The following is a 26,595-nucleotide window of genomic DNA, read 5'->3' on the forward strand; positions in this document are numbered from 1 at the left end:
CTACAGCTGACTAAGTGCTTGTCCGGTATTATTAACCACCTCTTTGCAGCCTTTCAGTCTCCAAAACAAGATATACGTTTGTGATTTCTGAAGTTTACGTTGTTTAAGCCAAAAGATTCAACCTAAAGGGATGATTCTTGCCTGTCCTAAAACTGTGGCTTTGATGACACATGATGATGAAGCTAAATGCCTTCCCTGTTGCTGTGTCTCCAGGTACTGCTGCAAGGAGCCTCTGGGAGTTCGAGGGTGAAGAGACCTGCCTCTGTCTGGAGACCTCTGCTAAAGGTGAAGACCTCCTAACAGGCCAGGCAGCCTTAGCAGGAGCCCAGAAATCTTACATTAAGGTAAAGAGATGCATTTTTCAAGTGAATGGAAGCGGCTGATACAATTTTTAAAATAAGGATTTCTTTTCTTACTACGTTAAACACACAAATGCACCTCTGAGCTTTCTCCTTCTTTTCTGTGTATTGCTGCTTGCTACCTGGTACAAATGTCATAGCAAATGCTGAGGGAGGGGGGAAAAAACAACAGTGTATTGTAGGTTAGAGCCAGAAGTAATTCCTTATAATATTAGTAGAAAGATATATTCACAGTTCTTTGTTGACAAGGGAACAGGACTGTTTCAGAGCTCTGCAGCACTCTTTGTTTTTAGAAACATATCCCACTTTAATTGCCACATTCAGTAATTGCTCTCTTCGAGTGGCCACAAAAATATGGAAGCTCTCTCGGATGTCTTCAGCAGCGGGAGGAGAATGAGGTTTGCATATGATGAATTTCTGTTTACCAGCACTATAATTATTTTGTAGTATGGTCATCCAGAACTCATTCTTGCTTGTAAAGGACAAATGCTGATGGATGAAAAAGAGTGTGACCCCAAGAACTTTGTTGAACCTATCAGTGCTATAGACCCAGGCACTTTGAGAGGTTTGACTATGCTATGGTTTTGTTAGATAGCCAGGATTTTGAATGTAGTAATGATCTATGCAGAATCTTTCCTTCATACTGACAAGATTAATTCAACTTTGTGTAGAGACTTGGCTAAAAAAAGTGAGCAGTAGTGGAAACATTTTCTACAGATTTCTTCAAGATTACAAGTAGGTCCTTCTACAGGTCTGTCAACTTCTGCATTTTTTTAATATAGCTGTTGCAAGGTGTTAATTTCATTGTTGGAAGGTTCCTGAAATAAGTATTCCTTGATTCATCTGAGAAGAATTGCAGATTTTTCTTGATAATCCTTTATTGATATTTCTAATTTAGACTGGAATTAGATCTCTGAACTAGACCAAAGTTCATTGTCCTACTATCCATAGAGTAAAATCAAAACTGGCCTGAGTTTTCCCATTAGCACAGTCAGTGTTTCACCCCATAACCTTCCCTCAAGATCTGCTGTACATGCTTGGGAGTAAGACCACCAAGCACGGTTAGGCGCACTAATCCCTTTCTTACACCATTCCCTTTCTCTCTACTTCTCAATTCTTTGAATTCAGTTCCAGCTGTGTTTCTCCAGTCCACTAGCAAGGTCGGCTTGAACAACTCGGGATACTGTATTGAAACCTTGACAGAGGAGGAAAAACTGATGATGATTATACAGTGGAAAAAAAAAGAATCCAGAAATGTTTTTCCCCTTAATGTTTCCCTTTGTTACATTTACCTTAGGGAATACTTGAGACAATACAAGTTGAGATAACCATGCACTAAAAATATAGACTATTTCTTTTGAATATTATTTAAAAAGTGTGGTTTTACAAATTGAGAGAGTTACAGACTTTATAGAAGGTATCTGTGTAACCCCGTGGGGTGCATGGGTGTATCTAAGTGGGGTGATGGTGGTTAGGATTCATGTACAAGTGTAGGGTGCTGTCAATTTTTGGTGATGTACAGTGTCCAGGATTGAAATGCAGCCTTGAACACTGTCACTACTTCCAGCAAAGCAGTTTGTTCTGTGCCTTTCTGTCTCTTGTTTCCCTTTGTTGGAGGGGTGTGTTGCTAACCAGAAACACATGATATGAGACAGCCAAATGTTCTGGTGAATATCAAGGGCACTTCATAGCTATGAAGATTTTATATTTGCCCTAGATTCTTTTTTTTTTTTTTCATTGATGCAGCTGTAACTGTTGTTGTAAATTATATGAATAATTGATCAAGGAGTTTTTGTTACCTCAAGTAATGTTATGCTTATTGCTTCTCAGAACTGTGCTGCTCTTTGTTGTACCACAGCATTGCTCATATGCTGCTCTGTGTGTGAGGTTTTTATTCCCTTAAAGTTTTCTTCTGCTCCCACCCCTTTTGTTCTCCCTCTCTTCCCTCTTCGCTGCAAGAGTATGTTGTTTCTGCTTCAGTGTATTCCACGATTTAACTGAAAAGTGGGGTCTTTTTTAATTGACAGCAAGACATTTAAAAAAACCTCTACAGCCCTGGGAACTGTGCAATGTACACATCTGGTTTCACATAAGCATGAATTGCTGGCTTAACAAACATGAAACATGTAGTCCTTGCCGCAGAGTTAGCTAAAGTGTTCCGTAACTTGAGACTGTATTCGAAATAAAAACAAAATTGTATAGTTTCTTTACCATGCTAATGGAAAACATTTAATTTACTACTTCAAGCCAACCAAAAGAATGATGCAATGCTGCTCAAGCAGATTTACAGTGCCTTTTCTTCTGTAGAAATCAATACAGCTTAAAGGTGCTGCTGTGGGAGCTGGCTAGTTGACTGCGATCCAGCAGTGTTCAAATGTAAACTTCTGTACCACAAACCAAAACTGATGATTTTGATTTATTCAGGCATCGCTGTATCTCTGAGGTATTATGGTGTTGGATTTTATTCGTGGCCTTTCTCTGCTTTATTGCCATTAATACTAGATTGGAATTTCAAAATAGCAAGGTCAGTCTGCTTATGATTTTTTTTTTTTCCTCAAATCGTTCAGTTATTTTCTGCATTTCATGAATTAAAGTACTCAGCCCTGTGGTGGTGATATCAGCAAAAGAAGGTCTATGTACATGCCATGTGTGCCTTTTAGTGGAGTCTTTTTTTTTTTCCTGAAAAACAAACAAAAAAAAAAAGGGACAAATAAAAAAAAAACCAAACAGGCTATCATTCAATGGGAGTGTTAAGGGCTAGCATAATAATTTTCCCCTTCGTACAGAGGAAACTCTGAACATTAAATGTTCTTCCATTTTCTCCTGCTAGAGGAGATAAAATGCAAGTGTTGTTTTGGCTCAGTCCAAAAAAGTTCTTAAAATAGAACTGTATTTTTTTTAAAAGTGAAACCAATAGTGCAGATTTTCATAGTATACCACCTTTTATGCCTTTGTTTCCTTTTCTATTCCCCTGTGCCCCCACTAATAGCTTTGACTTTATTTAAACTTTCTACTCTAAGAGGCTCTTGGTGTTTCTCTCCTTATTTTCTTCCTTAATGGGATTTCAGTCTTGCTTAAGCCCTTTACTTCTGGCATAAATTCTTTTCTAAAATAGCCCTCAGGATGAGGTCACTGACACTGCTTTTCTCCCCAAGTGCTATATTTCCTTGGGAAGTCCCTCACTGGTGGTCTGTGTGCTGGTTGTGCTAACTTCTACCAGGAGGAAAATCATGGCTTGGTACTTGCTGGCTAGCTTGCCAGAAGTACATTTCATCCTTTTTAAAAAGAGAATTTCTACTTGCATTTCTCAAGTAACTTTGATACAGGTTTATTTATTCTCTAACCATTTTTCTCCCATATACTTAACAATCTCATCATGAATAAATAGCTTGAGAAGATGAGGTAGAGGAATGGAGGCCCTTTTTGCAGGGGTAGCTTGGGATGCGGTGGGTTAGCAAAGAGGAAGATGGGGATTTGAGTTGTATGAGAGTTTAGGGTTGGAGGTTTTTTGGACTTTTTTTTTTTTATAATGAATACAATTAAGATGGAAAGCAGTGTTGCTGATAGCTGCATTATATTCCTTGAAAAAGCTACCATGTGAGACTTGGTAGAGAAGTACGTGAATCAAAATTACAAATATTAAGGATTTTGTAATTAATGATCTGGAGGAGAACAGTGAAAAACATCAGATTTACAGGCCTGAATTTCAGTACAGTTGCAAACGTTTTTTAAAATGATTTTGTAAATTTTAAAACTACCAAATAGTTTTACTCATAGTATAAATACTGAATTTTTAAGATGTGTTGAATGTATATTCTGCTACAAAATCTCTTTTGATAGTAGTGTGGGAGAGCATGCAATGACAGTGTGATTTTTATGTTTCCTATAATCATGAGGACAGCTTATATCTGGTAGCTGCTAACTTAGACATAATATAGATTTTGGATATTAGATATTGCCAAAAAAATTTGAACAGCTTAAATTTGTTTTCTGAAATGCTTCCTGAAGATGATGAACAAAATGCCACAGCATTAGCATCACTTAATCACAGTGAAAAATCTGTATCTTTAGTGTTTGTACAGTTGTAAATTTCTCCCTGGCTGCTATTTTGCGAATTTTTGTCTTGTGTTGCAGTACTGCCCCCCAATACCCTTTCAACGGAAGGGTATTATAAGGAACAACACCCAAATCTTTAGAAGAAGAAAGAGGCATATTTCCCCCTCCCCCCCTTTTTTGTAAGATTTTTCTAATATTCAAACATTTCTACTCGGACTGTCTATGTGGAACTGAAATGCAGTTGACTTCAACAAACAGATTGACACATTTTGGCGATATGTTTAGCCCATAGGTTTTCAGTTTGACTCTTCCAAAATTCTTATTAGCGTGAAAGGTCTGTTGTTTAGTTGTCCTTTTGCCTTTATTCCTACACTAGCACTGGCAGTCCAGTCTGGAGTGTGCCATAAAGACTTTTAAAGTGCACTTTGAATAAAGCTTACATTTACTGCAGCGTATTTACTTTGCATGGTTACAGTGCTAGCACTGTATTCCCATGTAAACACTGATGAAGTTGTTAAGAAGAAAAGAAATGCTTATAGCACTGGCACTAAAGTTCATGGAGCATGAGATAGCTACGCTTAGAATGCTGGTACTTTGAAGGGATTAAAAAAAGCTTCTCAGAAATAAATAAATACAAATAACATTCGCAGACTAGCAAAACAGTATGTAAGTGAGGCACTAATTATTTTGTAGAGAATAATCTGAACTGAAATGCCACAGTGGAAGCCACTTTATGATCTGACCTTCCTATGTATGAATTGAAAAGCGGGATAAAATACAGGGCATGACCTAAAAATGGTAGTCTGGAAGCTTCTTTGAGTATGTTGTGTCTTATTTTTGTCTAGCCTGAAATTTAGTTTTTCCTCTTGAGTCAAACCTGAATAAACTGTTTTGGCTGTTTGTGTTGTCCTCATGGTTCCAGCTCTGCCAAAGATAGCTATTGCTACTTTATTTTAAGACTGACTCTTACTTGGAGCTTGAGTCCTTCTGGAAACAGAATGCTGTCAGGAGGATGCAGTTTTCCTGTTAAGAAACTTAAATAAGATAAAGCTAATCTTATTGTATGCATCCACTTTAGGAGTTAGTATAGAAACTTCCCTTTCCTACTTATGACAGCATACCATTGGTTACATGCTTTATGTGATTTCTCCCCCAGTTTTTTTTCTGAATTGTTAGCTTGGTTAGACATTAATATTCAAAATGTTTCACACAGTTGTGGCTCATGGCGCTATACTGTGCCAATTTCCAGACTTCCAGAAAAAATAAAACCCTCTTTTCTATGGGTCAAAGAAGACGAGTGAAAATAAATGTACCTATAGTCTCTTTGGTTATGGCAAATTTAGGTTTCTTTTATGCAGGATGTTTAGTTTTTTTTATGTATCAGTAGAGATACAGTAAGAAATAGGATGCTGAATAACTGTGAGCTTTTACTCAGGTGATTTACAGTTTCAGAAGCAGAAACTGTGCACATAATAAGATTTTTTTTGAATTGTCATTTTTGGGTCGGTACTGTACTAAACTTCATTATCCTTCCTTCAGGAGGAGCTAGTATTGACTATTTCAAAAAAACAAATGTAAGAATTCTCCTAATATTTGCTTTTACCTTGAGCTTTTCCATTTAGAGATTAAACTGAAAACTGACTCTAGAATGAGGTTATCTTTTAAGTCATCTAAACCAGCCTTAGGTTTCTTAAAACTTCACAGAATCATAGAATGGTTTGGGTTGGAAAGGGCCTTAAAGATCATCTAGTTCCAACCCCCCAGCGATGAGCAGGGACACCTTTCCACTAGACCAGGTTGCTCAAAGCCTCATCCAATCTGGCTTTTAACACTGCCAGGGAGGGGGCATCCACAAGCTTGCAGTGTAATAGAAGAATTGTAGGGAATTAGGGTATTAGAGCATATGTTCTTGAAATAAGTTTTTTTTTGTTGTGTGTTTTTTTTTTTTTCTTAAAAGACACACTTTTCAGACTCTCCTAAAAATGAGTAACTTCTGTAAATAACTTAATCCTAAGCAATGGTTGCATGCATGCAAGTAAGTAAGTAGTGGTTGGTCTCTTTTTCTTTCTTCTAAAGAACCTGAAACTTTTACAAGACCAGATAGCTATCAGTTGGTTTTGACTCACTGGGAAGAAGGTCTAGATTAAGAGCAGAAACTTTTTGTTCTTCAGTCAGCAGCTAACTTGCTGTGTGACCTTGGGCATGTCCTCTTGACTTCCTCGCACCAGTTTACCATTGTATCCACTGTTGTCACTGCCACCATAAAGTTCTTTGTAAGCTTTGGAGTCAAAATACAATCAAAGCTGTTTATTGTTCTGAGTGGACTCAACTTCATTTGCTATGCAGTTCCTCATATGGCAAAGTGCAGTGGAAATAAGCACTTTAGTCCATAAGGGACTTGAACAAAATAAAACCACCTTGTGCAACATGTATTACAGTAAAGTGGATTTGAAGAAAACACACACAGTTTTATTTTAGGGGTACCAGTCCATACAATGACTGTGAGGAGGGATGAAGCTACTTGGTTAAAAATGGGAATGCTGTCACCATAATAGTTAAAATAAGAGGGAAAGAAAAGATCTGTCCTAAAATGAATACGTGGCAGTCTTAGTTTGCCTGAGTCTTTAGCAGAAGATTTCCACTTGTGTTTTCTGCCAAGTAAATTAAATTTATGAAGAAAAGCTAGACTCCAAGTGTTGGACTGTTAGTATCTTTTAACAAGGTTAATGTGGTGAAGCAGAATATTGATAAAAGTGAGGAGACATTTAACAGTTGACCAGCTGAGAGATCTTTGTGTTCTGATGTAATGTGAAGATTTAGTGTCCCGTCAGCTTATTGTTTTGTGTTTTGTACTTACTTTTGCATGTGTGCCAGGACATGCTCTGGGAAGAGGCATAAACTTTTTTCCTTTTTTGTTTCACGAATACATTTATTTCCTGTCTAGAGCTGGAAAAGAGGAGCAACAAGAGGGGTTTTGTTAAATACAGCAAAATCTAATTACAGCTTGATTTAAAGCCACATTTACACAATGGCTGAGGGGTGAGTTCACTTCCACAAAAACAAACCCTTTGGCTTCCTACTGTGCATTGGGGAATGTGAAGATACATGTCCTGGAGAGCAACTGCCTCCCTCTACTGGCACCAACTTTTCTTACACTATGCTGCAGCTCTGCTACATGATATAAAAATATGACTGTAATCCTATGCAAAAGAATACTGATGCATGAATTCATTGGTGTATGCTCATCGTCCTGATTATGCCGCAGGTAACCCACACTACATTACGTGTTAGATAGCAGTTGTTTCTTCCAGTCAGTATTATGAACAGTTGTGTCCCATCTGTTTCAAAGGAGAAATGTTGGTGAATAAACTACATTTTCTTCACAATACAGTTTTCACCGAGTGTGCACCTCTGAAAGGTGCAAGCTCTCGTCTTGGTTGTCTGCTGAAGTATTTCTGCTGAAGGTATTGGAGTAGTTGAAAATGTGGCTTAAAATTTTTGGTGTTTTTCTTTCTTCAACTGGTTTAAATCATCTCATCTTGGTCCCTGACCCAGCCCTCATCTACCAACTAAACAATCTGGACGTCCATAAATCCATAGGCCCTGATGGGATGCACCCGCGGGTGCTGAGGGAGCTGGCGGAAGTCATTGCTAGGCCACTCTCCATCATCTTTGCTAAGTCGTGGGCAACGGGAGAGGTGCCTGAGGACTGGAGGAAAGCGAATGTCACTCCAGTATTCAAAAAGGGCAAGAAGGAGGACCTGGGTAACTATAGACCGGTCAGCCTCACCTCCATCCCCGGAAAGGTGATGGAACAACTTGTCCTTGGTGCTGTCTCTAGGCACATCAAGGATAGGGGGATCATTAGGGGCACTCAGCATGGCTTCACCAAGGGGAAGTCATGCTTAACCAACTTGATAGCCTTTTATGAGGATGTTACCCGGTGGATAGATGATGGTAAAGCTGTGGATGTGGTCTATCTCGATTTCAGTAAAGCATTTGACACGGTCTCCCGCAGCATCCTCGCAGCTAAACTGGGGAAGTGTGGTCTGGATGATCGGGTAGTGAGGTGGATTGTGAACTGGCTGAAAGAAAGAAGCCAGAGAGTGGTGGTCAATGGGACAGAGTCCAGTTGGAGGCCTGTGTCTAGCGGAGTCCCTCAAGGGTCGGTACTGGGACCAGTTCTATTCAATATATTCATTAATGACTTGGATGAGGGATTAGAGTGCACTGTCAGCAAGTTCGCTGATGACACAAAACTGGGAGGAGTGGCTGACACACCGTAAGGCTGCGCAACCATTCAGAGAGACCTGGACAGGCTGGAGAGTTGGGCGGGGAGAAATTTAATGAAATATAACAAGGGCAAGTGTAGAGTCCTGCATCTGGGCAAGAACAACCCCATGTATGAGTACAAGTTGGGGACAGAGCTGTTGGAGAGCAGCGTAGGGGAAAGGGACCTGGGGGTCCTAGTGGACAACAGGATGACCATGAGCCAGCAGTGTGCCCTTGTGGCCAAGAAGGCCAATGGCATCCTGGGGTGTATTAGAAGGGGTGTGGTTAGCAGGTCGAGAGAGGTTCTCCTCCCCCTCTACTCTGCCCTGGTGAGGCCGCATCTGGAATATTGTGTCCAGTTCTGGGCCCCTCAGTTCAAGAAGGACAGGGAACTGCTAGAGAGAGTCCAGCGCAGAGCCACGAAGATGATTAAGGGGGTGGAACATCTCCCTTATGAGGAGAGGCTGAGGGAGCTGGGTCTCTTTAGCTTAGAGAAGAGGAGACTAAGGGGTGACCTCATTAATGTTTATAAATATGTAAAGGGCAAGTGTCATGAGGATGGAGCCAGGCTCTTCTCAGTGCCATCCCTTGACAGGACAAGGGGCAATGGGTGCAAGCTGGAACACAGGAGGTTCCACATAAATATGAGGAAAAACTTCTTTATGGTGAGGGTGACCGAACACTGGAACAGGCTGCCCAGAGAGGTTGTGGAGTCTCCTTCTCTGGAGACATTCAAAACCCAGCTGGACGCGTTCCTGTGTGATATGATCTAGGTAATCCTGCTCTGGCAGGGGGATTGGACTAGATGATCTTTCAAGGTCCCTTCCAATCCCTAACATTCTGTGATTCTGTGATTCTGTAAATGTCCTGCTGTTCTTTTAACTCTGTTTCTCAGAGGAAAAGGTTGCACATCTCCAGCTTACTGAAAGTTCATAATTCATAATATGTTTTTCTCTTCCTGGGATAGCCTTTGTAGCCTTTGCCAAAGACCCCCATCACAGACTGCTTCATAACAGCAGTTCGTAGTCAAGACTGACATGCACGTGGTCGTTATTCTTCTCTTGTTTCCAGCTGATGATTGCCATTTTTAGCAGAGTTTTTGATTACTGAACTTGTACTTTATGGTGCTACTATTCCTTCAATTTCTGCTACTCTAATTAGTAAGAATTGGAGTCTAGAGATTAAATATACGTGCTGCCATTATCTAGAAAAATCAGTGCTAAGGAAAGGTACTGGACTAGTCTAGCCCAATATACTTTTGGCAAATATATGTTGCAGTTCATCCTACTTTCTGGTTTTTGGTTATTCCAGTCCTTCATTATTCTTGTTTTCAAAATTGTTCTAAAACCTTATACCCGAGGCGAGAATAAGGGGTTTACTGTTCCTTAGGCACGCATTAGTATACTCAACAGAAGATTATCCAACGTCCCTATTCAGTCGCCCTCAGGCAGGAGCAAAGCAGTTGTGCGTGGTGAGGAAGGAGATGTTGACAGGAGGTCATCAGAGGAAAGATGTCACCCTGGAAGAGGAAAGGTGATGGTAGAAAGTAGCTGGTGGTGAGACTGAAGTTGCTATGCTGCTCAGCAGCACTGCTGAGCCGTGTTTGGAAGCTGCTTAGTGAAGGGATTTGAGTTAGTGAGAGGCTGGGGCAAGTGGGTCAGTTGGCACCTCAGGACACAGGAGAAGTCTTGAGGAAGGAAGAAGAGGCATGGGGTAGGAGGGGAGGGAGTAGATGCCCGTAAGTGTGAGTGGTGTCATGGGAAGGAAGGAGGGACACCAAAGCTTGCTCAGGAGAGAGCATTGCAGAGACTCTGGTGGAGAGGCAAAACGAGAGAGAGGGCCAGGCTTGGATGGCGTATGGAAGTAAAGCAGTTGAGGGAGATGAGGTGCTCTTGAGTTGTGCCTCTGCAGTGTGGTTAGAGTTGCAGAAGGGCCAGAAAAGAAGAGGGATACAGGTCTGTGGAGGGCTTGTGAGAGAAGTGGTGAGATGAGTGTGTCTGACAGGGCATTTCTGACAGGTTAAGAATGAGCCAAAATTGGTGGTCTTTTCTGAAAATGGGTGGGCCAGTGTGCAAAGAAATGGAATGTTGCCAGAAGCAGAGAGGAGAAGGGACAGGATCTTGTAAGGTGAATCTTTCTTTCACTGCTAGAGCGATCTCCATCCATTTTTTGTTTCGTGTCTGCTCATTTTACGCTTCTCGGAGGATTTCAGACCCAGCCGTGTTATTGTGATATTGGTGAACTATATCTGAAGTTGATGATGGGGAAAAAGAGGACCACAAAGCTTGCTGTGATACTGAGAGAGGTCAGTGAATAGTGTGAAGACATCTCTATGTATAGCTATGTACAATTCCACTCCTAAAACTACAAGAAAGTCTCTTTGCCATAAAGTCATACTCGGGGAACTCTGCCCATCTTAAGTCTCAGACTTCTATTCAGTTTACAAACTTTTGTAAACATCAATTCACCATTTCTTGCTGCTTCTCCAGATATTTCTGGGCTTTAGTTGGGTCCTTGCTGGAGTTCTTGTATTCAGTGCTTGATATTTTCCCAGAGAAACTGTCACGTGAAGGTTATCAACTGCAGAAAGAGAAATAAATTGTCTTTTCCAGCACTGTTTTGACAGCATTGTATGTGACTTTCAAATATTGAGGTACCCCACAGTGCTAGGAGAATCACTTCCTTGTGGTCTTAGCCTTTTCCATTAATGCATGTTGAAGTTCTGACCTGGTAGAAGGAAGGGGACGAGCATTCATTGGGATAAAAAAGCAGTCAGATCCCACGCTTAACTAGTCCTCTCCAAATCAAGATGGTGAAGAAAATGGTTATGGGAAGGAAAAATCTTTGAACACGTATGTGAGTGTCCAGGGATAAAGGTCAATGTTTTGTATAGCTGCCAGCTGGAGAAGAGAGCGGCATCCACACTGGAGTACGGTGTCCTGACAAGCACTCATTGCTGTGACCCTTGTGGTCCCTGTCTGGAGCTGTCCCTTGTCTCCCAGGTGGCTCTGGGCACTCACTGCTGGAAGCCACGCAGTTATGTAAAGGAGTTTTGTGGCTTTTGCATTGTCTCATGTGTACCTGAATTTCTGCAATCAGTTTCTCTAGAGGAGATGGCTTGAGGGGTAGAGGTGTGTGGATTGCCTCTACTTTTTCTGCTGATTGTTTTTTATAGTTGAACTCGTTAAAAAACAAAAAACAAACAAACCCAACAACCAACAGTTTGATAAGCGCCTGGCTATTAGTCAGTGTTGATGTGCAGAAATGACTCAGGATGAGTTACAAGCTTTGTTCTTTTGGAAGCTTTTCTTTCAACTGTGACAATTGTAAAAAGTTTATTCTCCTAGGAGATGCACATATCTTCCACCCCTTAATGATTAAATGATTTAGGTGTTCCTGCTGTTTCTTTAGTGGATATGTTTTCAGAGACGATGAAATTTTCAGCTACATTAATTGCCAGAAGTACACTGTCAAAATACTAAGTATGTGATTTTATTACTTCCCTGAAAGAGCCATAAAATCCACCAACAACCAAATTCTGGACTTCGTAAAATTTGTAAAAGGAAGACTAACTTAAATTTATGAAGAGGGATATTCCAAAAACATGTAATATAGGACAGAGATTGTTTTCTCTGTTCTGATCGTATTGAATCTTCTCTCTGTTGTAAAGGAATTTAACTCCTGTGGTGAATCTAATTTTTGTTTAACAGAAAGTTTTTTGGAGCCCTGTGTGAGTGGGAAAGTTTACAGAATTAAGGCATTAGGTGGAATAACCCTCCTGATGCATCTACCAGATATGGTTGCATAAGGGACTTGACATATGAAATGGGGCCACTAGGTCACATTAATCAATTGACTGCTAATCTCGAGCATTAAATGCCTACTGTGGATTTTTCACTTAACCCTGGTTAGTGCTGACCAGTAGCAATATGGAGCACTGAGCTGTTCAGAAGGCAGAGGTTGCATGTTTTCGGCACTGAAAAGAGCTCTTTGTGGAGGGAAGCAGGTCCCTTTACATGCAATGTGGTGAGCCTTAAGTGGACTTTCAGTGGAGGACTTCAATCCTCCTGAAACTTTACCACTGTGGCTGACAGTTCTGGGACTATCTTCCAGCTTACTGAAGTTGCATAATTCCACCAAAGGTAGCTTTTCAAGGCAGCCCTTATCGTTCCATAGGGGTAGCTTATGTCACGGTGGATATCATGGTAGGTCATCCAGAATTACCTGCTATGCGATAAAATTAAATGTTTCCACTCAGGCCTGTTTCTTAGAGTGTATGTTGAATGAGAAGAATCCTTATTTAATTTTTCCCGAGGAACTAGTGCTAGGCTTTGTGATTTATTGAAGTCTGAAGAGTACAAATAATAGAAAATAATTTTTCAGTGAACTCATTCGTAGCTGATGTTATTTTTTCACCATTGTCACTGAGTCCTTCTACTACAGAACCATGGCATGAGAAGAGCTTGTTGTTCCCAACAACTAACAAGATTCTTAATAATAGGGTTCTTAATAGACTTAATAAGCATAAATACTTACGCTAGATAAATGCACAGTCAGCCTTGCCTGATTTGTATGTGCCAACATCTTCAAAATAGCTTTCTGATCTATAAGATATTTTCCAGAAAGAGACACGTTTATTCATAGATCTGTTTAATATTGTTAAAAAAAATTCACTTGATGTCTCTTTTATTGCTGCTGCCTGTTGCAGCCACAATTTGTAATTTATATTAGGTTAGGTGCTGTAAACTTTGAGAGGAGTAAAATATTTTCTCATGTGTCATATAAACAGTATTTGGTCAGAAGTGCTCTGTGGTGGACTGCTTGAGCAAAGCAAGACTAAGATACATGACCTCAGCCAAAAATTAGTCAGTCATTTCAGCGTGATTTAGGTTATCTCTGTCCAGCATTGCTTGGTGTTAAAAATGTAATCGTTCTGATATTCAAGCTTGATATATTTGCATCAATTCTAAATGAAGTTTTCTGTTACCTGTGGATTATTTCAGTAGGGTTTTGTCTTCTGTAGAGCTTTCTATTTGTCATCTGTCTGCTCTTTCTGTGTTCTACTAATAAGAACAGATTAGAAGAAATGAATAAACCTATGTACACTACGCTTACTTTGTGAGTGGTTCGAGTTACATCTTGATAACTTATTTCTACAAGAACATGTTCTTTTGCAATGCTCATTCGCTTGAGTTTTCACTGTGATAGGCAGCCTGTAATGAAAATGTTGATGACTCACCTGAATTATATATTTTTCTTTATTTGGTAAGTCAGCTTGCAAGATAATTTTAAATTACAAGTATTGGATCATATTTTTCTTGAATGATTGCTTATGATTATGTCGTTACTGCACTCACCTATTTTAGTCACAGTCAATGTTTTAAATTTCAGAGTTAAGGGAAGCAGAAGAAGGTGTTTATATAGAGTCCTGAATGATGATATCTTCATATCTTGTTAGCTTAATATTTTTGAGTCTGTTCAAATTAATGGTACTCCTTGTGTTAAAGAACTTTGTGTAAAGAACAAAATGGATTCATCCTGTAACGTAAAATACAGGTAATCTTGGGGAGGAGGGAGGGGGGAAAAGGTATCTGTGAGATGTAGCCTGGATATACATGTAATGAAGTCTTCCATTCTTTTATAGATTGTGCACCAGCAGCCTTTAATTTTCAAATGCTTTAATTCTAGTGCAAGTACTCAAATGACTCATCAGTTATCTAAAGCATCACGTAACTATACCTATATTTGGCTTTGTTCTATCTTCTTATCCTTGTTTCTATCTTCATTTTCTCAGTTGTAAGCTACAGTGAGTTTCATTAATGTTTAGAAAAACAAAACCCCAAAACAACGTGGGAAATGTTCCCAAGTGTTCTCACAAGTATAGCCTCTGCAGGCTCTTCACATACTCTTTCCTCTGATGGTCAGGGCATGTGGAGGGAGGATAAGTCCTCTGTCTTCTTTCACGGTACCTTCAAACACAAAATACTTAATGCCACCTGCCAATACTTTTAAGATGTCTTCCCTGTTCTACTTGCTGTGGGGTCTGCCCTGCTGATGGTGTCCCCGATAGTGACCAGCTTCAGAGGTGCCTCCATTTTGGTGGTTGGTCTTTGCCAACCCTGGCCTTAACTACTTTCCTCCTCCATTGAGGAAAAGCTGTGTGCTGCAGGCTGCAGTATTTAACCACAGGTCGGGGTGTCTGCCTTTTTAGCTTACTAGATTGAAGTGCTGAATTGCAGGGGGTCAGATGTGAAATCAATACTGTTTTTCCATATGGCTGTCTTGAAGACTAGGTAGATTAAATCTATTTATCTGTAAAAAAGCTATATCCACACTTCAAGAAATACATTTTGTAAGTATGAGCTGCTGGTGTTGCTGCTGAGAAGGATCTTGCCTGGATAATTTTGTTTTTGAAGTAGTTACAGATAAGTTCCCCTGAGATTTGTAGTAGTGAGATGCAAATAATGTATACAACGATGACAATTTTACTTTTTTTCCTCACAAGTTTTGTAGGTCTACCTCCTGATGAAGTGAGCGAAGGTGTACTGCCATGTAGAAGGCATACTTTGTTTTCTGGACTTTTCTGCCTATTAATATCTGTTAGGTGTGGATTTTGCTGCCTCTTTCTTTTGGGCGTATGACATTTTCATTTTCTTTTTGATTTTTGTTCTTCTGGGCTTTTTTTTTTTGACATAGCAAACTTCTGAAGTGCAGGCCTGCATCTTTCACCACCATCAGCTTCTACAGATTTTAGGCTTTTTTTTTTTTAATCTCTAGTCCATCTCATATATACCCAGTTAGTTTGGCTGGGTACTTTTTCCTCTTGTATTTTTATTTACTTGACGTTATCTGTAAGTTCTGCCAAACATTAACTCAAGACTTCAGCTGCAGGAAGGCTGGAGGGATGTCATGGGATGGGAGACATGAGATATTCAAGTATGTAATATCATTGGGAAGACTTGAAGGATTCTCTGGCTTTATTCCAAATCTCTTTTTTCATTGGGAGTTGAAGAAATGTGTGTAGAGGCCTAAAAAAAAATTGTGACTACTCCAAAAGGTGAAAGATAATTTTCAGACTGTTCCTTTATGCAGTCTCATATCTGTAAATGTCAGTTTAAATCCCATGTTCTGAATAAGTAGATGCTGCTAAACATACTTAAATCTTTACCCTAACTTATAAATTAGAATTAAAAAAAAAGTCCAACTGAGTATAGAAATGATGATGGTTTTTAAGTTACGCAGTGTTTTTCATAGTTATGCGGTTTCTGTTATAAAATACGAATAACGCATGCAGTGAAGTCAGTGTTAAACACTTATGCAACTTTGAAATTTGCTCATGTTTCCCTTCTCTAGCAGCCCTTTTGCTGTGGTTATGCTGCTTATGTTTTGGCTACAGACTGATGGAATTTGCTTTGAAAACATCAATGTCTGTTTTATTTGCTGATTAGCTTTGGAGCAGCTGCTTCTTTAGACCGTGATTAAAGCCGAAGTTTGGGGAGCAAGGAGAGACTTTCTTGTTCAGATCACTAAAGACTACATTATCGTAGAGCATTCAGAAGATACATGTTTGAGCCAGGCTGGAAGCTCCAGTTCTGACTTCATTTGATTTTGAGTGCTCACCTTTTGACCTTATTTTCCCATGTTTGTACCTAATTCCTATAGGGACAAAAAAGGATTTTTGTTATGCTATTAAGGTTCCACCTCTGACATGTTTGGGACTTTTAGACTCACCACAAAGTCTAAAATGATGTGCTTGAGGTATTGGGAAACCAATGATCTCAAAAATGTGCTGTCCTTCACAGGATACAGAATTAGGAAATATAGCCATACTTGCTGCATATTTGTGCTCACAAAATTTATTTCAGTTCACAGTGAAGACGAGGTTCAGACCTATAACCATTAGCCTGCTTTATTCCTAATCTTATGTTGATACAAATTCTTGCTAAAATAATAAATGTCCACTGAAATGATGTGTGTAGTCAGCAGTGTTAAATTACAGTGCCAGTGAGACAAAGGTTGTTATGTACTTGCATTTTGTTTAACGTAAAACTGCAGATCCTGATGCTTGTGCTTTTAGAAACCTATTCTGGAAGCGCTGGGGATTCGCAGCTGGGACAAAGGGGGATAAGACAGCAGTAGCCTTACAAGTGGTGACCTGTGTGAGGCGACTATGCTATCCAGACATGTGCTGCGGAGAAATTGGGCAATGTTTTTTGCCCCCAGGCTTAGGAATGGAAGGTGAAGAAAATGCCTGCTTTTTTTTCCCAGGAAAGGCTTGAGAAGGCAGACCGGTAAGCAATTTGTCCCCAGGATGTGACAGAATTCCCATGGTGCATGTTTCCCATCTTCAGAGCACTCCCTAGCTCTTGTGCTAGTTTTGGTAGGATCATCACTCTGCCTGTCACCTTAGTTGGAGCACTATGAAGGGAGGGGAGTTCAAATGGTCAGAGAGGGGTGGAAAACAAGGAGAGGGAGTCTCTAGGCTTGAAGGTTGGGCACTTCTCTGTCTGCGTTTATACTAATTTTTCATAGCCCTGGTTATGTGGCTTGTGTGCTCATTTTGAGAGAGTTGGGGCTGTTCAGCCTGGAGAAGAGAAGGCTCCAGGGAGACCTAGCAGCCTTCCAGTACCTGAAGGGGGCCTACAGGAAAGCTGGAGAGGGACTTTTGACAAGGGCATGTAGTGATAGGATATGGGGTAATGGTTTTAAACTGAAAGAGGGTAGATTTAGATTAGATCTTAGGAAGAAATTCTTTACTGTGAGGGTAGTGAGACACTGGAACAGGTTGCCCAGAGAAGTTGTGGATGCCTTCTCCCTGGAAGTGTTCGAGGCCAGGTTGGATGAGGCTTTGAGCAACCTGGTCTAGTGGAAAGGTGTCCCTGCCTGTGGCAGGGGGTTTGGAACTAGATGATCTTTAAGGTCCCTTCCAACCCAAACCATTCTATGATTCTATGATTTTTCATTAGAGGATTGGATAAAATCCTCAAGCAGTCCTGAAAGCAGGATCTGGGATCTTATCAGCCCCGTGAACTTTAACTGCTAGGTCTACAACTACCCGACATACAAGTATACTCTTCTTCAGGAACATTATATGGATTGAGAGTCCTGAATAATCCTTTATAAAAGGGCTTTTGGCTTGCTCTATTAAATAATTAAGCCTCTCTTCCTGCAGAGGCTTTTCATCTGTGCCAGCAAAATGTTTCTGGTTTCTTTTAAGAAGACTGTGAGACTGGGTTCTGGTATAGTAGGTCACAGTTGCTGGTTTTATATGGGCACAATTTCTAGTCATTAAATTAACAATCTTTCTAAGACTAAAATCTAAATTTATTTTACATTTGTGTAAAAAGGCTTGACGTTTAGGAGGCTTTCTTCAAACTTGTTAGCCTTGAAATGATAACCAAAGCCATTGCATTCAAAGCTAGTTTTCTTCTGGGATTCATTGCGCTGAATATCTTCAACTCTTGTGTAACGTAACGAAATCTGAGAGTTGCGCTGAAACTCTGAATTATGGGTGTGGACTGGAGACTTGAAGTCTCAAAGGTTTGCAGTGTCTGGGCTCCGAGCGAGCTAGCTGGCCGCGGAGTGGATTTTGAGCAAATGCCTGTACGCGTTAGCGTCTGCAAGGAACCACTTCATGTTCCAACAGTTGCACCTTGACTTGTTTTCTGGTTGCATCTTGCAGCTCAACATAAAGACCTTCTCGCACAGAGAGATTTAAGAGAGCAAAAAAAGTCTTTGATTAATAAAAAAAACAACAGGCTTTAGAGAGCTTGGTGGATCTTCATTGTCATGACAAGATCAAAGAAAGCCTCGGAGCGGGCTTTCTACTCAGAATTGGAAATAACATTCTTAATTACAGAAGTGAGCAAGTCTGATGGAGTTTTGCCTTCAAAGGGAGGAATGCTGCACTTCATCCTTCAGCTTTTGTGCTCTTTGCAACATAGCTTTTTTGAAAAATTACACCTGTCTTCTAATGGAAGACTTGTATTTAAAGTTTGACTGGCCCAATCTATAAATATCTCAGTTAGATATAGTCAGCATCAGATTGTGTCACCCATTGCAGTAAGGCAGTCATAGTGAAAATTATGCTAAATAGAGAAGGAGAAGAAAGTGCCAGCAGTGGTCGTGAAGGTTAATAGTGTAGAGGTACTAGAAGTATACTTATATTGCAAGCTATTTTTTCTGCTTTTCCACTGAGGAAAATCTGTACTTGTCTGTCAGCTTTCTGGCTTAAGTGACACTCTTAGGATCCTTATTTTCCACCACATCAAGTACAAAAAAAATGTCTGCTTATGAAGCCCTCTTGTGGCTTGTTCCAATGTAGAGTTAACCTCCCATGCCCGTGTGAGCAGTTGACTTTTGCTACCATTATACCTTGTGTTAGGACTTCAGTGTCTTGCATCAGTCATGTTTTGGTTTTGTTTGTTTGTTAATTGCACGCTCTCTCTTTTTAAACCTGTTTGTTATGGTCTGCTAATGTGTCTTTCTCACTTGGCTGTTTGGAATCAGAGGCTACTTTTTCTATACTCTGTTTTACAGTCTTTGGCTCTCTAGGGTCATGGTCATTGATTTTATGCGAGTCAGACATGCACTATATGGGGTCTATGCCCTGGATGCACTATTTAAGGCTATTTCGTATAGTTACTACCTTACTGATAAGCAGTGTGGTCCCTTTCTGTGGTTCATCAATTTTGTGGCCATCTAGCTGGTCAGCTGGAGATTATGAAGTAGTGGCTAGGAGGCACACGTGTTTTGGTCTTGCTTAAAGTCACAGTTGTGCTGACATGTGCGTTCCCTTCTGAAATGGCCAGTTCATACTGCATCTCTGCTGCCAGCTGTGAGGAAAGGTAGTGGAGGGAAGAATAAGCCAGGTGCAAAGACAAAAGGACACAAGTGGTATTTGTATAGTTTGAGATGATTGCTGAAATATGATATAAGGGTGGAAGAAAACATTGCACTGATTGAAGAATGGAAGGACCTTCAGGAGAAATGGAAGGTTGACATTGGGATGGAGATGTGCTGGAGTGGTATGTGATGGGAAGCATGTTTCAGAGTGATGTGAAGTCTTGAAAATGACTTGTCGTTTGAATTTGGGATTTCTGTGTTCTTAAGGATGTAAACAGAATTCTGTGTTCTTCCATGTCTTGTTGTGTGTCACGGTTTAAAGCTGGGCCAGCTATTAAACCTGTGGCAGATGCTCTCTGTTATCCGTGCCCCGCCCCAAGGGAAAGGGGAGAGAGACAAAAAAAAGAGTATAATAATAATAACAGAAATTATCAAATATATACAAATATATATACAAAACCAAGCTCGAGCTCCCCTGAAGTCAGCCACGTCACTCCCGGCACTGCAGGGCAGGCTCCGGGAAGGTCCAGGCTGGGCCTAGCGACGGTCGAGAGCTGGATTTAGGAATGCACGGATCAGGATCGGGGGCAGCAGGAAAACGGACAGAGTCCTCTTCGGACACCGGCCATAGCAGAAAGAGAGCGAGACCCTCGTGATCCCCCCGCTTTATACCGAGAATGACGTGTATGGGATGGAATACCTTCGCTGGTCAATTTTGGGTCACCTGCCCTGTCCGTTCCTCCCTGCAGGTGCGACCCCCCTTCGGCTCTTCACTCGTAAGCAGTGAGGAATTTAGCAGTGACCTTGGTTTCTCTAAGAATAAGTACAGCAAGAGCCTTTCTGCATAACATCCCTACTGGTGCCTCAGTGATAACTACAAACTTCGAGCATTATCAGTCCTGGAAGCAGACGCTGTGTGCAAAACATGCAGTTAGTTTCAGAAAGTGCAGTTACTTAGAAGAGACTTAGCTGAAAGTAAAAATCACTGAAAGGAAAATCGGCCTGGTTTAGGCCAAACCAGGACATTGTGTGAGCAAAGTGCAAGTGCTCAGCATAGTAAACCTCCTGCAGGCTTAACTTCAGATCCTTCTTTACTGCATTCATCGGTGGTAGGATGAAACACAGCTCGCTGACCGCTTAACTGCTCATCCCCTGCTTCTCTGAGGTGGCAGCGGTGGACTGGTGTCTTCATTTTGGTCAGTTGGGTCTTCAGTGAAGATACGGCGTGTTGGGTGTTCGGTGAAGAACACGTGGGTCTGTGGAGGTGAGGGATGGTAATATCCTTTGGAATGTGGATGTGGGGAGTTTTTTGGTTTTATGATTTTGAGAAAAAAGTGAATATGAATGCTATACAAAGTACTCTGTAGGAATCCATCTTAGTGCCATCCTGCAGAGAATCTCTGGCTTTAATATGGAGATGTCTCTGCCTGTTATTAAGCATCCAGAGGAAATGCTGCCGGGGGGGTTTAGAGATATAATTAGCATATTTGGATCAAATCCCTAAAGTTACAGGTTAGCTGACCAGCTTCAAAACATGATTGATAGCATTGACATATATGCATATGAACACATGTACAGGTAACTGCTGGTTTACCAGCTTGAAATCGGGATCAGTCCAAGAAATGTCCCTGTGCTCCGTAAAATGAACATAGGTTTTTCCATGCTGAGTGCCAATCTTGATGCCTGGCATTTGTGACTACCTGAGAAAAGTTTGTGGCAAACACTAGGCATGAGTTTTCTTTTCCTCCGTGAATAATGATAGATCTTGTGATGATTGGTACCAATCTGCACACCTCCCAGACTCTACTAAATACTTCCTAGGAAAGGAAAAAGCCCAACAAATAACTATTGTGAAGGCAAAGGTAGTTTTCACAAGAAAAAGAAAATAACACTAGATAAATTTCTTTGGGAAGGAAAATTGGAATGTAAAAAAATTTGTGGAAGAGAAGATTGTTCCCCTGTCTTTTAATCTGTGTAAATATAAAAAGTACCATGCAAAAATCGTAGGACTTTATTGTTGTTATGTATACATAACCATGGGATGGTTTAGCTTACTTCTAAAAGTCTAATGAATGCATCAAGCCAAGTAAAATATTCATTACAGTAATTAGTTCAGTTCAAACTCTCAAGGCTACAGCTTGGAAATATACACACTATTGCCTTCAGAAATGCAGCATGTTGATTCACCATCCTTTTTGCTCAACTCGTTTTTATTCCATATGTTTACTACACTCTGCAAAATCTAATTAAGTAACTGAGGTAGTTTCCAAGCAATATTTGGTACATTTTTAAGTCAAAAGTTAAGTGGTATCCAGAGTGAAATCTGTTTAGTTGCAAGACACATCAGAAATTTTTTATTTTAAATATTTTTTTATTTAAATCATTGGATATATAAGTATTTATAAAAGTGATCATAACATAGTAAAAAGTTATTTGTTGCCAAAATAGTCATCTGTCTGTTAATTCACTTAGATGTGCCTAAATGAAGTGTAAAATTCATTAATGTGCTACCTAGGCAGTTTTCACTGTGAGATGCTGGTTTCGGTTTCATATGATGAATTCATCATAACCCCATAGGTTTTCCTCTCTCCTACCCTCTGTGGTGTGCGTCTGCCTCAGACCATGTGGTTTTGGAAAATCTTGATCGAAACTGTTCCGTTAAGGAACAGGGCTAGAGAAAACCTAGCTTGCTTTTAATTTCTGAGAACATTATAAAGACTTTCTGTTTCCATGTGGAGGAGCAGGAACTTGAGGCTTAGCACAGGCGTTTAACTTGTGCCAAGGACAGGCTTTTGCTTTCGATGAAAGTCTGACGAATATTGGCCAACTCACATACCTTTCATAATTTGTTCACTTCTAACAGAAACTTGCTGGCCCTGAGGATTCTCCTGTGACTGTGTCCTCATGAAACCTTTCTTGGCCTCTGTTGCTGGCATTCCCATATGTGGCCGTATCCTTTCCCAGGTCTGGTGCATGGTGCAGGCACTCAGATGTCGTCACCATGGGTGATGGGGGCAGGCTGGTAGAGCTCTGCGTTGTTCTCAGTTGGAGTTTTAGCCACCTGCCTTTGCTGAATGTGGACCCTTGCAAACCACTTCTGGCTCCAAATGCCAGACCTGCAGTGCTGTTCCCCATGCCTTTCTTGCCCAGGACATTGTTGCAATGGTTAGAAGTGACTGTTAAAATTCAGACAGACGTTGGGACTTTTCTTGCTGGTCTGCTAAGCTAAGCATGGTGGTCTAGTGAATGTTGATTGTGTTACAAAAACGAGTAGGTGTCTCCTGAAATTCAGCTTTGCAGCTGTCGATTGAGAAATGTCGTAATGGAGGATCTGAACCACCACGTGATCTTAGATGTGGTAGCAACTACCACGGTAGCTAGCATGACGTTTTAAAAAAGAAAGCAACTCCTAGAATAAGCACCCTGCTGCAATGGTAGGTTGAGAGCATGCTGCCAGGGCAGCCCTTGCCAGGGACATGGGCTGTACTTGCCCTTGGAGCCAGCAGCTCTGGAGGGAAGAGGCAGCAGGCTGGCTGCTGGGGGGTGGTGCTGGACCCATGCAGGAGGGAGAAGCAAGGGCTGCTGGGCAGACATGGGGGATGCATAAGCTTACCACCTTGCGTGGGAAGGAGCCAAAACTGAGTCTTGTGGCAGATGAAGCCTGTTTAACTTCTGTTTAAGGATTCTTGGTCATTTTGTCACCTGTCATAGGTGGCTTGGTGGTTTGTGAAGATGGATTAGATTAAAAGAATTATTTAAGCCTCTTTGATTTTCTTTTATTTTTTTTTTTGTGTGTGTGTGTGTCTTTTCTTTTGCTTGGCAAACGTAAGCATTCCCAATAGCTGGATTAGAGGACAAGGGTCAAGACTATTGGTCGTTTTTCCATGCTTCTACCTTTGGTGAAATGTTCTTAGAAAAATCACTATGGATCAGATCATCATGTAATTGAGCACGTCTTCTTCCTATGTCTCTTGAACTCTTTTTAAGTTAAGTTTTTAATCTTTGTATAACTGCCCCTCCTGCCTTTATTCATTAAATACATAGTTTTCTGACTTCCAGCAGTACTGCTGAGAAACTTGGAATATTCTACAGTATTTTAAAGAAGCACAGTTTATAAAAATTTATGAGCTCCTTAGATGATGTAATCTGACAAGGAAGACTTAATAAAACAGCCTCCCTCGTTTATTGCAACACAAAACTTAATGTTGACTGAAAGTTGAATCAGGGAGCAAAATGTCACTCTTCCTGCATTTCATTTTTATTTCTAGCCATATATAGCTTTGAGAATATTTTTCTTACAGACATGGAGTCTGCTTCTAGCACAGAGTGATTCATTATGAGCGATTTTCACTGGTAGATTAAGAAAGCTGTGGCACAGCTATTTACATATTGTAAATAAATATGGTCTTGCACTGTGTTACAAGATGGAAGTCTTGTTCCATTCGTAACATTTTATGTAGTAGCGAATATAATTTTTGAACTCAAGTAAGTATTCAAAAGCAGCGTGGCCACCAGGTTGAGGGAGGTGATTCTGCCCCTCTACTCCGCTCTTGTGAGACCCCACCTGGAATACTGCGTCCAGCTCTGGGGCCCCCAACATAAGAAGGACATGCAGCTGTCAGAGCGAGTCCAGAGGAGGGCCACGAAGATGATCAGAGGGCTGGAGCACCTCTGCTATGGAGACAGGCTGAGAGAGTTGGGGTTGTTCAGCCTGGAGAAGAGAAGGCTCTGGGGAGACCTTAGAGCAGCCTTCCAGTACCTGAAGGAGACCAACAAGAAAGCGGGAGAGGGGCTTTTTACAAGGGCATGTAGTGACAGGATGAGGGGGAATGGTTTTAAACTGAAAGAGGGTAGATTTAGATTAGATTTTAGGAAGCAATTCTTTCCTGTGAGGGTGGTGGAACACTGGAGCAGATTGCCCAGAGAGGTTGTGGCTGCCCCCTCCCTGGCAGTGTTGAAGGCCAGGCTGGATGGGGCTTTGAACAACCTGGTCTAGTGGAAAGGTGTCCCTGCCCATGGCAGGGGGGTTGGAGCTGGATGGTCTTTAAGGTCCCTTCCAACCCAAACCATTCTATGATAGATAAAATGTTTATAAACAATCCATAATATCGTGCACTTGGACTGTGCCTGATACTGTATGGTGCTGGTGATAGGAGGAATTATAGGAAAAATGCTTGTGTGGGCACATAGGAACTCATTATTGCAGTGGGGTTCAGGGTCTTGTAAGTATAATGTTTATGGATCTGTTTTATGTGTAACTTAGTGGAACATCTTAAAATGTGTTTTAAAGCTTGCATATGCATAATTCTGTAGCATTATGATGTTTTGGCAATATTGAATATGAAAAATGTACTGTATCTCACAAGAGACAAGTGGCACTTCTGGGAAATAAATGGGCTGTGTACTTCTATTTCGTCACTGACGTTTGAAAACCTTTTGGTCAGTGTAGAGCTTAGGTGATTATATGAACCATGTGGGAACAGGAAACGAGAAGATTGTTTTTTTTTCCGATTTGTGCTAATCTGAGAGAAGATTAATTGAAGTATGCTGTCAAGGAAGATCAAATTACAGGTGACTGTATCTTTTTTCGTTATTATTTACCTGATATTGTAGAAGCTCTCAGCATCTTTCAAATATACAATTGTCTCTTAGATCATAACATTCCTTAGTTTTGTAGACTTACATATTTAGAAGATGTGTATAAGGCTTACTTGAGTTAGTTCCCCATACTTCTAAGGAGTATTTGCTCACAGTAAGTATTTTCCAAATGAATTCAATTGTTTTGCATAATGGCAAAAATTTTCTTGGCATTTCCACCGTAGCCTCGTGAAAGCTTAGTTAGGACTTTATGTGCCAGTGCACACAGAAGGCCTTGGGTCATCTGAGTATCTGCCCACGTGTAAACGTAAAGGACAGAGGGGGTCCTGTTGACTTCTGTAGGGCTAGTGTGTGCTGAGAGCATGCGTGTGGTGCCTCACCAGTCTGAGGTCTACATGTATATGATGTGAAGTTCTACGATTGTGAAGTTCTGTAGATAAACCGATCTGAGATCTACTGTATATATGATGCTGGTAATGTGTACATTCAAAACAAGAATTCCTACTGGCAGAATAAAGTGCTGCATTTTATTGTCTCCTTCTAATAGACCTAGCAAACTCCAAGTGCTCAGCTTCTGAAAGAGCACTCCTAAATATACTATTTTTTTCAGAGATGGAGACAAACCCTCTCGTAGGTGAATCATTCAGAAAAACGACAAAAAAACCCTGCAAACAGGAATTTTACGCACCCGGACAAAGAACAATCCCAAATGTTGATGCTTTCAGCTAAAAGGTGTAATGGGTTTAGCTCTCGTTTCCTCACGCGCGCGGTGCCTCAGCAGCCCTGTGCTATGGCAAACGGCTATAATTAGATTAGCAGCCTGCTAAGCAGCGGTGACAGTCTGCGAGCCCCAGCGAGCATGTGCTGGATTCTGCATGTGCCTCGCGCTTATTGGCGGGCGAGGTTGCTGCCTGCCGGTTTGATAGGTTTCCCCAGTAATCTTTATGCTGCATTACAGACATAGATACAGAGGTACTGTGTGCATGCAACGGGAGAGGTGCTCAGCTTGTAGCCTAAAAGAAAGCCTGCAGATGAAAGGCACTGGTCTTTGTTGAAAAACATCAGTACTTAAGGACTGCTAGCAGCAAGCAGAGAGGTCAGTGAAGGAGTTTTACGTGGTGGTAATTACTTTCAGGTCTTTATCTCTCTGGTAAGAGAGTCATGCATGAAATGAATACTGTTAATCATGTCATCTGTTTAATTTGATCTTGCTTTCATTAATATCATGTGTACTCCCGTGGGAGAGCCGTCAGATTACAAAACACAACATTAGAGTGGATTTAGTTCAAAAATAAAGTGTATTTATATAGGAATATTGCTTTCGTTTGACATTTTGAGCCTGTGCATGTGAGTGACTTTACTGGTTGCCTTTTGTTATGCTAATTGAAATATTTCTTTTATTGGGATGTTTTCTGCAGAGCAATTGAATTAGAGCATTTATAACTATTGGCACATGAAGATAAAT

General features: G+C 40.7%; 1 protein-coding gene across 1 annotated transcript in view; it reads left to right on the forward strand.

Moving 5' to 3' along the window:
• Window positions 1–256: 256 nt before the first annotated feature.
• Window positions 257–26,595, forward strand: part of FAM110B (family with sequence similarity 110 member B) — an 87,677-nt gene continuing 61,338 nt past the window's right edge. The window contains exon 1 of the mRNA XM_068396775.1: window positions 257–344. The gene's annotated coding sequence lies outside the window, so the exon portion shown is untranslated. The remainder of the gene's footprint in view (window positions 345–26,595) is intronic.

Source organism: Nyctibius grandis, chromosome 3 (assembly GCF_013368605.1).
Source record: "Nyctibius grandis isolate bNycGra1 chromosome 3, bNycGra1.pri, whole genome shotgun sequence".
In the NCBI taxonomy this organism is placed as follows: domain Eukaryota; kingdom Metazoa; phylum Chordata; class Aves; order Nyctibiiformes; family Nyctibiidae; genus Nyctibius; species Nyctibius grandis.